General features: G+C 38.8%; 1 non-coding gene across 1 annotated transcript; it reads right to left on the minus strand.

The window, feature by feature from the left end:
• Positions 1 to 11,128: 11,128 nt before the first annotated feature.
• Positions 11,129 to 11,251, minus strand: LOC147636314 (U5 spliceosomal RNA). Its single transcript, XR_015266568.1, has one exon. It is a non-coding gene; the product is annotated as a U5 spliceosomal RNA (small nuclear RNA).
• Positions 11,252 to 12,322: the final 1,071 nt, after the last annotated feature.

Below are 12,322 nucleotides of genomic sequence, written 5' to 3' on the forward strand. Positions count from 1 at the left end.
CTAGCTTTCTCTCACACTAATTACTCCAAACCACACGTATAGCTTGGAGTACCCTCATCCAATATATAGCCGTGTCATTCTCCACCAAATGACCTGACCCGCAATGAAGAGACTTGCCACAACAGTATCCCTTTTATACAACCTATGTGAGCTTTTTGCATCAAATATGAAGGCATTCCTAATTAACCAGATATGCCACAAACCTGTCCACCTAAAAAAATCAAAGAAAACTGAATGTTTTGGGTTATCCAACCTATTTCGAATCCCAAGGATACCCAAGTTTCCTTGGATACAATGTTGACTCTAGGAATAAGCATTGCTTTTTTCGATTCAAGTTTTTCCATAGGGAAATAAAGCCAAAATTAGAAAAGCACCTCAAATGAAATCATGGATGTCTTAATTTCACCTTTAGTTTTAGTTTCCCATTCACTTTGAGATTGAAGCATTGAATCCTCATTCCCTGGTTCACTCTCAAAGAGTTGGTCTAAAGCATGGTTTTCCTTAGTTTAGCTCTCAACATTCTCAAGATTATCCAATGTGGTGCTCAATGTATACAATGGCATTGTAGGTCCCCTTTTACTGTGCTTACTCTCTCTGAGACTTTTTTAGAAGCTTGTGAAGACCTTGGAGGTTTAAGTGTGGCAGCATAATACCCTTCTATGTACGTATAATTAGATTGGAGGGGTGTAAAGATGGAAGCTACATCCTTGATGCCACAGAGTCTCTAGATCTTTCAATCTCACTTAGTACTCACTTGTAGTATCATTTATAGATTCTTCTTTTGATTTCTTCTTTTCATGGTTCGATGGATTAGTTTTGGTAGATAGTGCCTCTTCCTCTTGGAAAGGAAATCGGTACTCCTCTTCTTGTTGGTTTTAGGAAATCTTTCGGGTGTAACCGTAAATGTGGTTCAATGTCAACTAATGACCCCCCATTCAACAACTCAACAAATTTGATCATGGTCTCTTGAGCGTGTTGTTTGCTAGGGATTTTAACGAGAGTCGTGTCCCGTGGCTTAGTATACCAAATAGCATAGTGATGTCTCCATAACTCTAATCATGAACTGTATAGCTCCCATCATTTATTTTGCCCACTAGGCTTGCATTAGCAACAATGGTAGAGAATCACACATAAACTATTTGAATGCTTATCACACAAACAAGAATTTTGAGAGAGTGATTATCCCACCATTTTAGCAGTTGAGCACAACCTTACCAAATCCTTTCACTAGATATGAGGAGTTGTTTGCACATGTGAATATGTCTCCTTTGAGGAGAAACCTCAAGGGAGGAAAACAACCCAACTTGAGAAGTAATGTGCTTACTAACACCACCATGAGAACACTAGAAATGATGATCTATCACTAACATCATGCATACATAATGGATAGAGGGGTCATAATCATATTACACAATCAATTTCCAATCATTATGTGCATAGCTCACTGACTCCTTCTTTTAAGCACTCGATTAGTCATCCTTTCTTGACTCTTTCTTCTTCTCCTTCTCCAGTCTTTTCTACATTCATTGATACAATGGCATGACTTATGATGATAGTTGCATTTTCCTTTATTCTAAGGCTTATCACCCCTTTTCTTAGCATCCGCTAGAAGATTGGGATGATTCTTCCTTTGGCTTGTAGTAGCCACCCTGAAAGAAGGTAAAGGGTTTGCCCTTATCTTTTTAACTGTTAGTGAATGCATGATCACCCACTAAGCTCTCTTAAAAATATTATTATACACTTTTGGATAATTTGAGGATGCTTGGATTATCTTTGTGAGGAGGAAAGTGATCATGTTAGGTGCACTTTCAAAGCTACTTTACGTGCCCAAAGTTCCTACTGAGATTCACGAATTAGTTGAAAGGCGTTCACTTTCCAGAACTATGATAGTGGCAAGAAAGATGCGCGAATGTACTTGTAACCATTTAATTAAAAGTGCTACTTTGTGGTGGAATGTGATCAAGCAGGGCAAACATCGACCTACGACATGGAAGGATTTTTGGAAACTTTTAAAGAAACATTTTCTTCCTTCTCAATATATACAAGGCTAAAGCTCCTCAACAATGGGATACTTTATATGAGGTTGAGAAAAAGAATGTCTTAGCTTACGTTGATAAATTTTGGGATATTCTTACAAGTTCAAGAGATCCAGAAGGTCAGAGAAAGAGAGCACAGAAGAAAATTCATTGCCAATCTCAAGCCTACTATTAGGGCCGATGTTAATATGTTTCATCCTCATAGTCTTAGTTCTGCTATGGATCTTGCTCTAAATTTTGAACATAAAACTTCTATTTCTAGAGATTCTAGAATGCAAGAAAAGTCTTTTACGAAGTCTTCTAAACCATCTCTTCCTTCGAGTAATTTTGATAAATCCAGGATACATAAGGGTAAAAATGTAGCCAAAGGAGATGTTCAAAAAGACAATAACAAAAAACCCTCAAATGGTTAGTTGAAGAATCGTACCATCAATTGTTTCAAATGTCACAAGGAAGGTCACCTTTGCACCAGACGCTCGTCTCAATGTTGTTGAAGAGGACGACAATGGTTCTTCCAAGCAAGAGGGTAATTCTGACCTTGACTTTTTGGATGAAGGTAAGATTCCTATTCATGCTTTGTTGATAATTCCAGGAAGAATAAAAGGAAAACCGATTTCTATTTTGCATGATGATGATAGTTCCCCTGACTTCATTTTTTACAAGTCTTGAAAGCACTTAGAATAGATGCATCGTACTCTAGCTATAAAGTGAAAGCTACATTTCAAGGAACTAAGTACATTGAATTGGAAATGGATTCATTCAAAGAAAAGATAACATTTTTAGTTACTTCTTTACAAGGTGTTGATGTTATCTTAAGAATGCCATGGAGACATGAACATAATCCTCAGACTGATTATGACATCCATACAATATGGTTAATGAAAGATGACGAAGAAATTTGTCTCCAATATCAGACTAAGGGTAACTTAGGTTCTCTTTTAACTCACACCCAAGCTAAAAGAGCTACAAGGAAGAAGGAGCACATTTTTTATTCTTGTCAACCAATTTAGAGCTCAGGATTACTCTAAACCAAACATGTCTCATGATCCTTTCATTTCTAAGTTCTCTAAACGACTTCATAGATGACCTACCTCCTGGTTTACCTAATTCTCGTCCAAAGGAGTATATAATTTAAATAATCCTTGGAAGCTCTCCACAATGTAAAGCTCCTTATATCGAGTTAACATGTTTGAGCACAAAGATATTAAAAGACAAGTAGAAGAATTATTAGAGAAAGGACTGATTAGACCTAGTAGTTCTCCATTTGGTACTCCAGTCCTTTTTGTTAAAAAAATGGGACATATCAAATGTGTATCGATTATCGTGCGTATGTGTATCGATTATTGCTTTAAACAAGATAACTGTCAAGAACTAATATCTAATACCACGAGCGGATGACTTGCTAGACAAGCACAAGGGAGCACAATTTTTTAGCAAAATTGACCTCAAGTCCCATCAGATTCGAAAGGATGAAGGTGTTTTCAACCCTAATTTATTGTTTTTACATATGCCATTTGGTTTGACTAATGCCCCGTACTATAGGAAGTTCATTAGAAATTTCGTATATACTGCATATCCTTTAATCGAACTCCTTAAGAAATCTAGACATTTTGATTGGACTAGTAGATAGGACCATTTTGATTGGACTAGTAGACAAGACCATTCCTTCTCTAAGCTCAAGAATGCATTGACTCATACACCCGTTCTTACATTACCAGATTTTTAATAAACGAGCATTCTTTGTGGTAGTAACTAATGCAAGTGGACATGGTTTTGGTGCTGTTTTGCAAGATGGACATCCCATTGCTTATGAAAGTTGTAAGCTTAAACCAGCAAAAATAAATTATAGTACATATGATAAGGAATTAGCTATTGTCGTTCATGCCTTAAGACTTTGGAAACATGGTTTAATGGGATCTAAATTTTTAATCAAAACAAACCAATGGAGTATTCATCATTTGCTAACCCAACCCTTTGATTTTTGAGCGACATATCAAATGGGCTTCATTTATCCAGAGTTTCCAATCCATGATTCAATATCAACAAGGGAAATAAAACGTTATAGCAGATGCTTTAAGTAGACGTCCTAGTGTACACAACATCTTTGTGATTCAAAGTGAACCTTTGAGTCCTATAAAAGAGTCTTCTACGAATGACCTAAATTTCTCTGAGGTGTGGATTAAGCTTAGAGACATTAATTGGAATCTTGTTGGTGATTACTCATGCCATGATGGTTATCTTTTCTTCCGAAAGAAATTGTGTATTACACATTTATGACAATTTATATTTGATATGCATCAACTGCCATACATGGGTATGCCATGACGGTTACCTTTTCTTCCGAAAGAGATTATGTATTACACAACGTTTATGACAGTTTATATTTGAGGATATGCATCAACTGCTATAAATGGGTCATTAAGGTGTTTTAGCTACTTTACAGTTAGTCTCTCTAGAGAATTCTTTTGGCCTTATCTTAAATTGGATGTAGCAAATTTATGACTAAATGTTCTATTTAAAGCTATAAAGGTAAGACCCAAGTATTTCTTACACCTCTACCAATCCCTAATGATGCTTGGGAACAAATATCAATGGACTTCATCACAGATTTACCTACTACATCCGGTCATAGTGACATGATTTGGACTATAGTGGATTGTTTAAGTAAGCAACCTTATTTCTTATCTCGTAAGAAAACATTGACTTCTCAGCAAGTCACGACTATGTTTATCAAGAAAATCTTTGTGCATCATGGATTACTAAAAGTCATTGTTTCTGACAAAGACTCTAGATTATGCACTAATTTTTGGATCACTCTTTTCTCCAACTTAGGCACTAAGATAGATTTCTCCACAGCTTTCCTTGTGGAAATGACTAAGATGGACAAACTGAGACTACTAATAGCACTATCTCGGATGTGCTCAGAGCCTATGTTTCCCAACAACCTAATTCATGGGATAAGTACATTCATCTTCTATATCTTGCTTACAATAATACTCCTAATTTGGTTACTGGTCAAGCACCTTTTGAAATTGTGTACGGAAAACCTTTGCCTATTCCACTTACTAGGCTTTCCTACAAAATCGAAGCTGTTGATCAATTCACTATCGATTTGAATTATGTAAGACATTTTACTACACATGCTCAAGAGTAATATATTAAGAAAGCAAACCATAAACGTAAAGCTATCTCTTTTGAAATTGGAGATTATGTACTTTTGAGAATTGCAAAACGTAGACTTAAGAGTTGACAAATTCCCAGCTCTCAAGCTCTCCCCAAGATTTTATGGGCCTTTTAAGGTGATTCACAATGTTGCTTTTACAAACTAGAATTACCTTCTCATTGGCAGATTCATAATTCATTTCATGTGAGTTTGTTAAAATCTTTCAAGGAATCACTTCTCACTCATCCTCTATATGAGGATCCACCTCTTATTTTGAGGGTAAGAAAGAAGTTTAAATTCTCGATACTATCATTGACCAATAGATTACATCGACTCGTACACTAGAATCAATATATAAAATACTTGGTGAATTTTCAAAATAATCCTCATGAATATGGGTGCCTGATAAATATTTCCGTGCCTGAGATTCTCCATTTTTTTCAACAAACCCACAATTGAGAACAATTGCAAACTCAAGCAAGAGGGAATGTTTTGAGAATGTATTTTAAGCTCTCTTAAAAATATTATTCTAATCTCTTACATAATTTGTGGACGATTGGATCATCTTTACATCATGCCAAATCATGTTAATATCATGGGTGATGCCATTATAAATATTAATACGTTTGGTGTACATTGACTTGTGTTTGGAGCCTCCAATGTTTAGTGTACATTAATACGTTTGGTGTACATTATAAATATTAATACGTTTGGTGTACATCAATACGTTTGGTGTACATTGACTTGTGTTTGGAGCCTCCAATGTTTGTTACAGTTGGTTTGTATGGAAGGGTGATTCTTGGGTTACTTATGCCTGGAAAATATTTGTGTGATGATAGTTTATATACTTATGGAATATTTGTTTATTAATTTATTGACCATATTAGGGAGTTTGGTAAAATTTTAGTTCCCATTTTGCAAGATTAAAAAAAGAGAGGACGCAATGAAACCCTTTAAGATTTTGTCAAAACCCTAATGTGACATATAGTTGAAAAGCTCTTGAAGAGTAGGCTCTAAAACCACATTCTCTGATAACTTTGGAATTGGTATACTCAAGATACACCAAAAGTTGAATAAAAAAGCTAACTCCAAAGTAATGGGATTTTCCCAAACTCCCTAATATGGTCTTGGTCAACGAAACTCAAGACTCTTAATAACCATGCTCGGAATTCATTTGGAATTGCAGTAAAGGGCCGTGCCAACCTTTTGACAAATTTAAAACCCGAATTCAATGCGGTTAAAGAGCTAAGTTTTCTGTCTTTATTTATTTATCTACATCATAAATTATATTTTCTTTATTTGTTTATTTGCAGTGGCCAATTTATCTACACAACCCACTATGCAAGAGTAAATTTTTACACTTTAAGAGCAAATTGCAAGTGACCGTGAACTCGAACATGAGTTAGAGTGACATATGAAGCGTTCTAAGCGTAAACGTAACTCTTCCAGCTCTATCGAGCAAGAAAGTGATCATGGTAGGCGCACTGTCAAAGCTACTTTGCATAGCCAAAGTTCCCGAAAAGACTCATGGATTAGCCGAAAGGTGTTCACTTTTTTGAACAATGATGGCAAGAAAGATACACGAGTAGTTATTGCATGGCTTAGTCAACTGGATGACTATTTTTCAGGGGCAAAAAATTCTCGAAAAAGCACAAGATTAAATGTGCTTGTGATCATTTGATTGGAAGTGCTGCTTTGTGGGTGGAATGTGATCAAGCAGGGCAAACATAGACATGCGACATGGAAGAAGTTTTAGAAATTTTTAAAGAAACATTTTCTTCCTTCTCAATACAAAGTTAAAGCTCGTCAATGTTGGGATACAATATGCCAGGTCGAGAAAGAGAATGTCCAATCTTACATTGGCAAATTGTGGGATATTTGCTCGATATTTGTAGGTTTAAGTGGTCGAGAATGTCAAAGAAAAAGAGCAAAGAAGAAAATTCATTGCTAGTCTCAAGCCTATTATTAGGGCGGATGTTAATATGTTTTATCTTCATAGCCTTAGTTCTGCTATGAATCTTTCTCTAAATTGTGAATGCAAAACTTCTATTTCTATAGATTCTAGAATGCATGAAAATTCTTGTATGAAGTCTTCTAAACCATATTTTGCTTCAAGCAATTTTGATAAAAAAATCCAAGATGCATAAGGGTAAAGATGTAGCCAAAGAAGATGTTCGGAAAGAAAATAACAATAAACCCTCAAATGGTCAGCTAAAGAATCATACGTGACGTGTTTCAAATGTCACAAGGAAGGTCACCTTGCACCAGATTGTCCAGAGAAGAAAAAGAACTACGCACTTGTGGCTCGTCTGAAAGAATAGAAGGAAAACCAATTTCTATTCTGCATGATGATGATAGTTTCCATGACTTCATTTCCGAAAAGGCATTGAAAGCACTTAACCTAGAGCATCGTGCTCTAGTTATAAAGTGAAAGCTGCACTTCAAGAAACTAAGTAGAGGTTACGAGTCTAGAATTGGAAATGGATTCATTGAAAGAAAAGAGAACATTTTTAGTTACTCCTTTGCAAGGTGTTGATGTTATCTTAGGAATGCCATAAAAACATGAACATAATCCTTAGAATAATTATGACACCCATATAATATGGTTAATGAAAGATGACAAACGAATTTATCTCTAATGTCAGACTAAGGGTGACTTAAGTCCTCTTTTAACTCACACCTAAGCTAAAAGAGCTATAAAGAAGGAGAAGAGATTTTTTATTCTTGTCAACCAGCCTAGTGCTCAGGCTGACTCTAAACCAAACATCTCTCATGATCCTTTTATTTCTAAGTTCTCTAATTTCTTTATAGATAACCTAGCTCTTGGTTTACCTATTAGAGGATCATAAAAATAAAATAATGCCTGGAAGCTCTCCACTATGTAAAGCTTATCGAGTTAACATGCGTGAACAGAAAAAGATTCAGAGACAAGTAGAAGAATTGTTAGACAAAGGACTAATTAGACCTAGGAGTTCTCCATTTGATGCTCTAGTTCTTCTTATTAAAAAGAAAAATGGGATATATTGAATGTGTATCGATTATCGTACTTAAGAACCGAAATTCAATACCACGAGTGGATGACTCGCTAGACAAGCTCAAGGGAGCTCAATTTTTTTGCAAAATTGACCTCAAGTCCGGTTACCATCAAATTCGAATGGATGAAAGAAATATTTTCAAGACTTCTTTTAAAGCCCAAACTAGTCTCTAATTTTAAGTTATGCCATTTCGCTTGACTAATAGCCTAGCTACTTTTAATAGAATGATGAATAGAATACTCTTGAAACGCCAAAGTTTTATCATAGTGTTTTTTGATGATATCTTAATTTTCAATAAGAATCGTCAAGAGCACGAACAACATTTGAAAAAAGTGTCAGCTCTATGTCGACGGACATATTATTTCGGTTGATGGTATTCAAGTAGACCCCAAAAAGATCGAAAGCATTGCCAACTAGCCCAAACCGTATGATATTCACGAACTCTGATCTTTTCTTGGAATCAGTAGCTACTATAGGAAGTTCGTCAAAAATAAGTTTACATATATTTCACATCCTTTAACTAAACTCCTTAAGAAAGCTAGACATTTTGATTGGCCTAGTAGACAGGACCATTCCTTCTCTGAACTTAAGAAAGCATGGACTCATGCACCAGTTCTTACACTACCAAATTTTCAACGACCTAGCTTGGACATGGTTTTGGTAGTGTTCTCATGCAAGATGGACATCCCATTGCTTATGAAAGTCATAAGCTTAAACCAACAGAAAGAAATTATAGTACATACGACAAAGCATTTGCTGTTGTCGTTCATGTCTTAGGACTTTGAAAATATTATTTAATGGGATCTAAATTTCTAATTAAAACAGACCAACAAAGTATTAGTCATTTATTAATGCAACCCTTAATTTCTGACCGACGTATCAAATGGGCTCCATTAATCCAGCATTTTCAATCCATGATTCAATATCAACCAAGGAAAGAAAACGTTATGGGCAGATGCTTTAAGTAAATGTCCTAGTGTCCACAATATCTCTATGATTCAGAGTGAAGTCCTAGCTTGGGAGAGATGGTGACCAAAGTGAGTTCTGCTGATAAAGAGAAGAAATTGAGTCACAGTAGAGATTCAGGTTTGCACATAATAGTGTCGGTGTGTGCGTGTGAAGGGTTGATCCGTACCCGAAGGCGGAAGGCCTATGAGAATGAGCAGATTGGGAAACAAAGAGCAATGGGAGACAGGAGTCGGTCACAGTAGGGACACGGTTGAAAATGCAGGGTGTTGTTGGACACTGGTGTTTAGGGTGAAATCAGCAAGGAACAGGGCTCCGAGGCAGGTTTGAAGAGGGGGTGTGATAATTTCCGCAATTTTCAACCCAGCATGGCCAACCAGCAGTAAGTAGGGGAGGGGAGAGAGGCGGATTCGTCTTACCCCATCCCCTTATTCATCACCATTGCCTGCTTCAGTCCCTGGAGCAGAAATGCAACCTTCATTGAGCCCAGAACAGCAGCAAGGAAGGAATCGTCAACTGGAGTAGGGTTGAAATCCACAGTCCGGTATAGGTACTTGCTGCCATGAGCCAGTGAGGAGAGAGAGAGAGAGAGAGAGAGAGAGAGCACGAGTGCAGTCGTTTAGAAAGGGAATGTACCACTCACTGCTGTGAGGCAAATGTATACTCACTCGCCATGGTTGGGAGCCCGGAGGTCTCAAGCAGCAGCCAAACATAGGGCAAGCTCTGGCAGGCGGCCCACAAAGATGCCTGTGTTTTAATCGGGCACGGCCAAAGAGCAGGCCGCCCCCACCGTTGTGATGCAGTTGAGCTCTGGATCTCCACTGACGCGTCTGCAGCTATCAATCAGTAAGCTCCAGTTTTTCTAGAGGGAGGATGAGCTACAAGCAGCTAGAGGCCACAACCAGGCGAGTAGCCTACCTAGTGCTATTAAAATGCATAGAGCATCTTTACTTTTGGCATCATTTCTAGTATTTGGTGCAAACCAGTACAACCAGAGCAACCAGGCAAAAGTAGCCTACCTAGTGCCATTAAAATGCATAGCATCTCTACTTCTGGCATCATTTCTAGTATTTGGTGCAACCTGGTTTGAAGCTAGAGAGTCCACAAGTGTCCGAACCCGCTGAAAGAGCCTCGAGGAGCAGCACATCTAAACGAGAAACACACGAGCGGAAAAAGAAGAGGGCAGCAGCAAGCCAGAGGACTAAGGTTCTTCTAGCCCTAGTTCTCAGTGCATCTCCATTCCAGTCAATCCGCTCTGCCATGGGTAAAGTTGCTGTGGCCACCATAAGAAAATGAGGAGAGACCGCTGCTAAGCGACGAAGCACCTACCTGTGTCTGGGAGTAGGGAACCTTGCCTCTCTCAACTGTGCAATCAGACATAGGCTGCAAGAGAGCTCACTCGATCTAAGGTGGTAAAGTGTGTTTCTGCCAGGGCCATGCGGCTAGCCATTCCTCTGCTTCTTCTTCTTCTTCTTCTTCTAGGTCGATGATGTTGGTGAAGCTTTGGCTCCTTCTTGAGGATCCAAAAGACAGCCTTCGTCTCCTAGGACCCCCTGAGCCATCGATGGTGTGGTGCTGCCCATCCTTTCTCACAACAACCACATCGATGCTGTCTCAACCACGGCTTGTGCAGGCCTTCGTGCAATGAGGGCGTTGTCACGAAAGTGGACATACAAACCAGTGTGCTCATGTTGTGGCGGCCTGGTGGGCATCCAATCCAGGTCCATGGAGGTCCCCCATGTCCTTGACGACGGCCCGAACTAACCACCCATGGCGATGGCGCAGAACCTGCACAGTCAGGAGGACGAGAGCGACGGAAACAAACGAACAGAGCGTTACCTCTCACCTGCGAGAGCCGAGCGAGCGAGCGAGCGGAAGACACAGACGGAGACCTTGTTGTTGTTTTGGACGTACGTTTGGGGAGGAGCTCCTCTCCCTGGAGAGAGCAGCCCGCTGCAAAAATTGGGATATGGTGCTTGTGTTGGGCCGAGCACACGGCATTCTTTAGTAAAAGGCGAAAGAATAGTTCGCTCTGTGCTCAACCCGCACCTTCCGTGAGAGGAAGGGGAACCAACCAGGAGCCTTTATACCCTCCACGGGGACCTCCCTCTTGCGCTGGGGAACCAATGTGGGATAAGTGGTGCAAGGATGGTTGAGTAGACGCTTTTGTAGATCTTGGGAGCCATTTATTACTATAAAGCCTTTTTTGTTTTAGTAGTTTGCTAACACATCTGATTTAGAGAGAAGAACTCAAGGCCATGCATCGGCCCTAACATTAACTCAACCTTGAATTTCCAAGTTTGAAGTTTGAGCATGGGCTCATATGAGAGGCCTTCTATGCAAGAAGCTTGGCATGATGCGAATGCAAGGATGGTTAAGTAGCCTATCTTACTAGAACCAGTTATATAGAGTTAAGAAGTTAGACAATTTTGTGGATATCGGGATTCTCGCCAAGCCATTATAAAGCCTTTTTGTTTTAGTTTGCTAACTCAACTGGTAGGGAGAACTCAACCACGCATCAGCTTCAGCCTTCAATTGCTCTCCTCTTATATACTATCTTCTTCGATGAAGCTTCTCTCGGAATGCCTCTTGTTTGTGAATCGAGCCTTCGGTTGCTCTCCTCTTATATATCATCTTAGCTTGGGAAATAAAAGGGTTTCTCTTCGAATTGAGGTTTCAGTTTAGTGTCCTTAATATTTTCTCTCTTCCTTCTAATAATTACTCTTGTACAAGAGTTGCCAGCAAATTATAGTTACGTAAATAAACCCTAAACCTTCGTCATTACAATTACAATCATAGTAAAGGCTACTGCTCACATATGCATAAGGGTTGTTTGGGAACTCACCATTAGTCCGCATAGAATGCGGCTAACCACAACGAGCTGATCTATCGCTTCCCTCGGCATTGTCATGCCACTAAGGGCTCAATCACCCCAACAGTAGAGACCGAGCAGAGCTATATAGAGATTTACTCCACCTTGCCTACTATGCCTCCTTATATGAATCTAATAAAAAGTTATGGGAAGCTGTGAGAAGCTCATTCATTACGTCTCCCTCTTATTCATATGCTCGGACTTTAACTGCTTACATAAGTAGGCCACATATGCCTCCGTACGTATATGT

Source organism: Cibotium barometz, chromosome 8 (genome assembly GCF_041138505.1).
Source record: "Cibotium barometz isolate CiBa-2024 chromosome 8, ASM4113850v1, whole genome shotgun sequence".
Taxonomy (NCBI): Eukaryota; Viridiplantae; Streptophyta; class Polypodiopsida; order Cyatheales; family Cibotiaceae; genus Cibotium; species Cibotium barometz.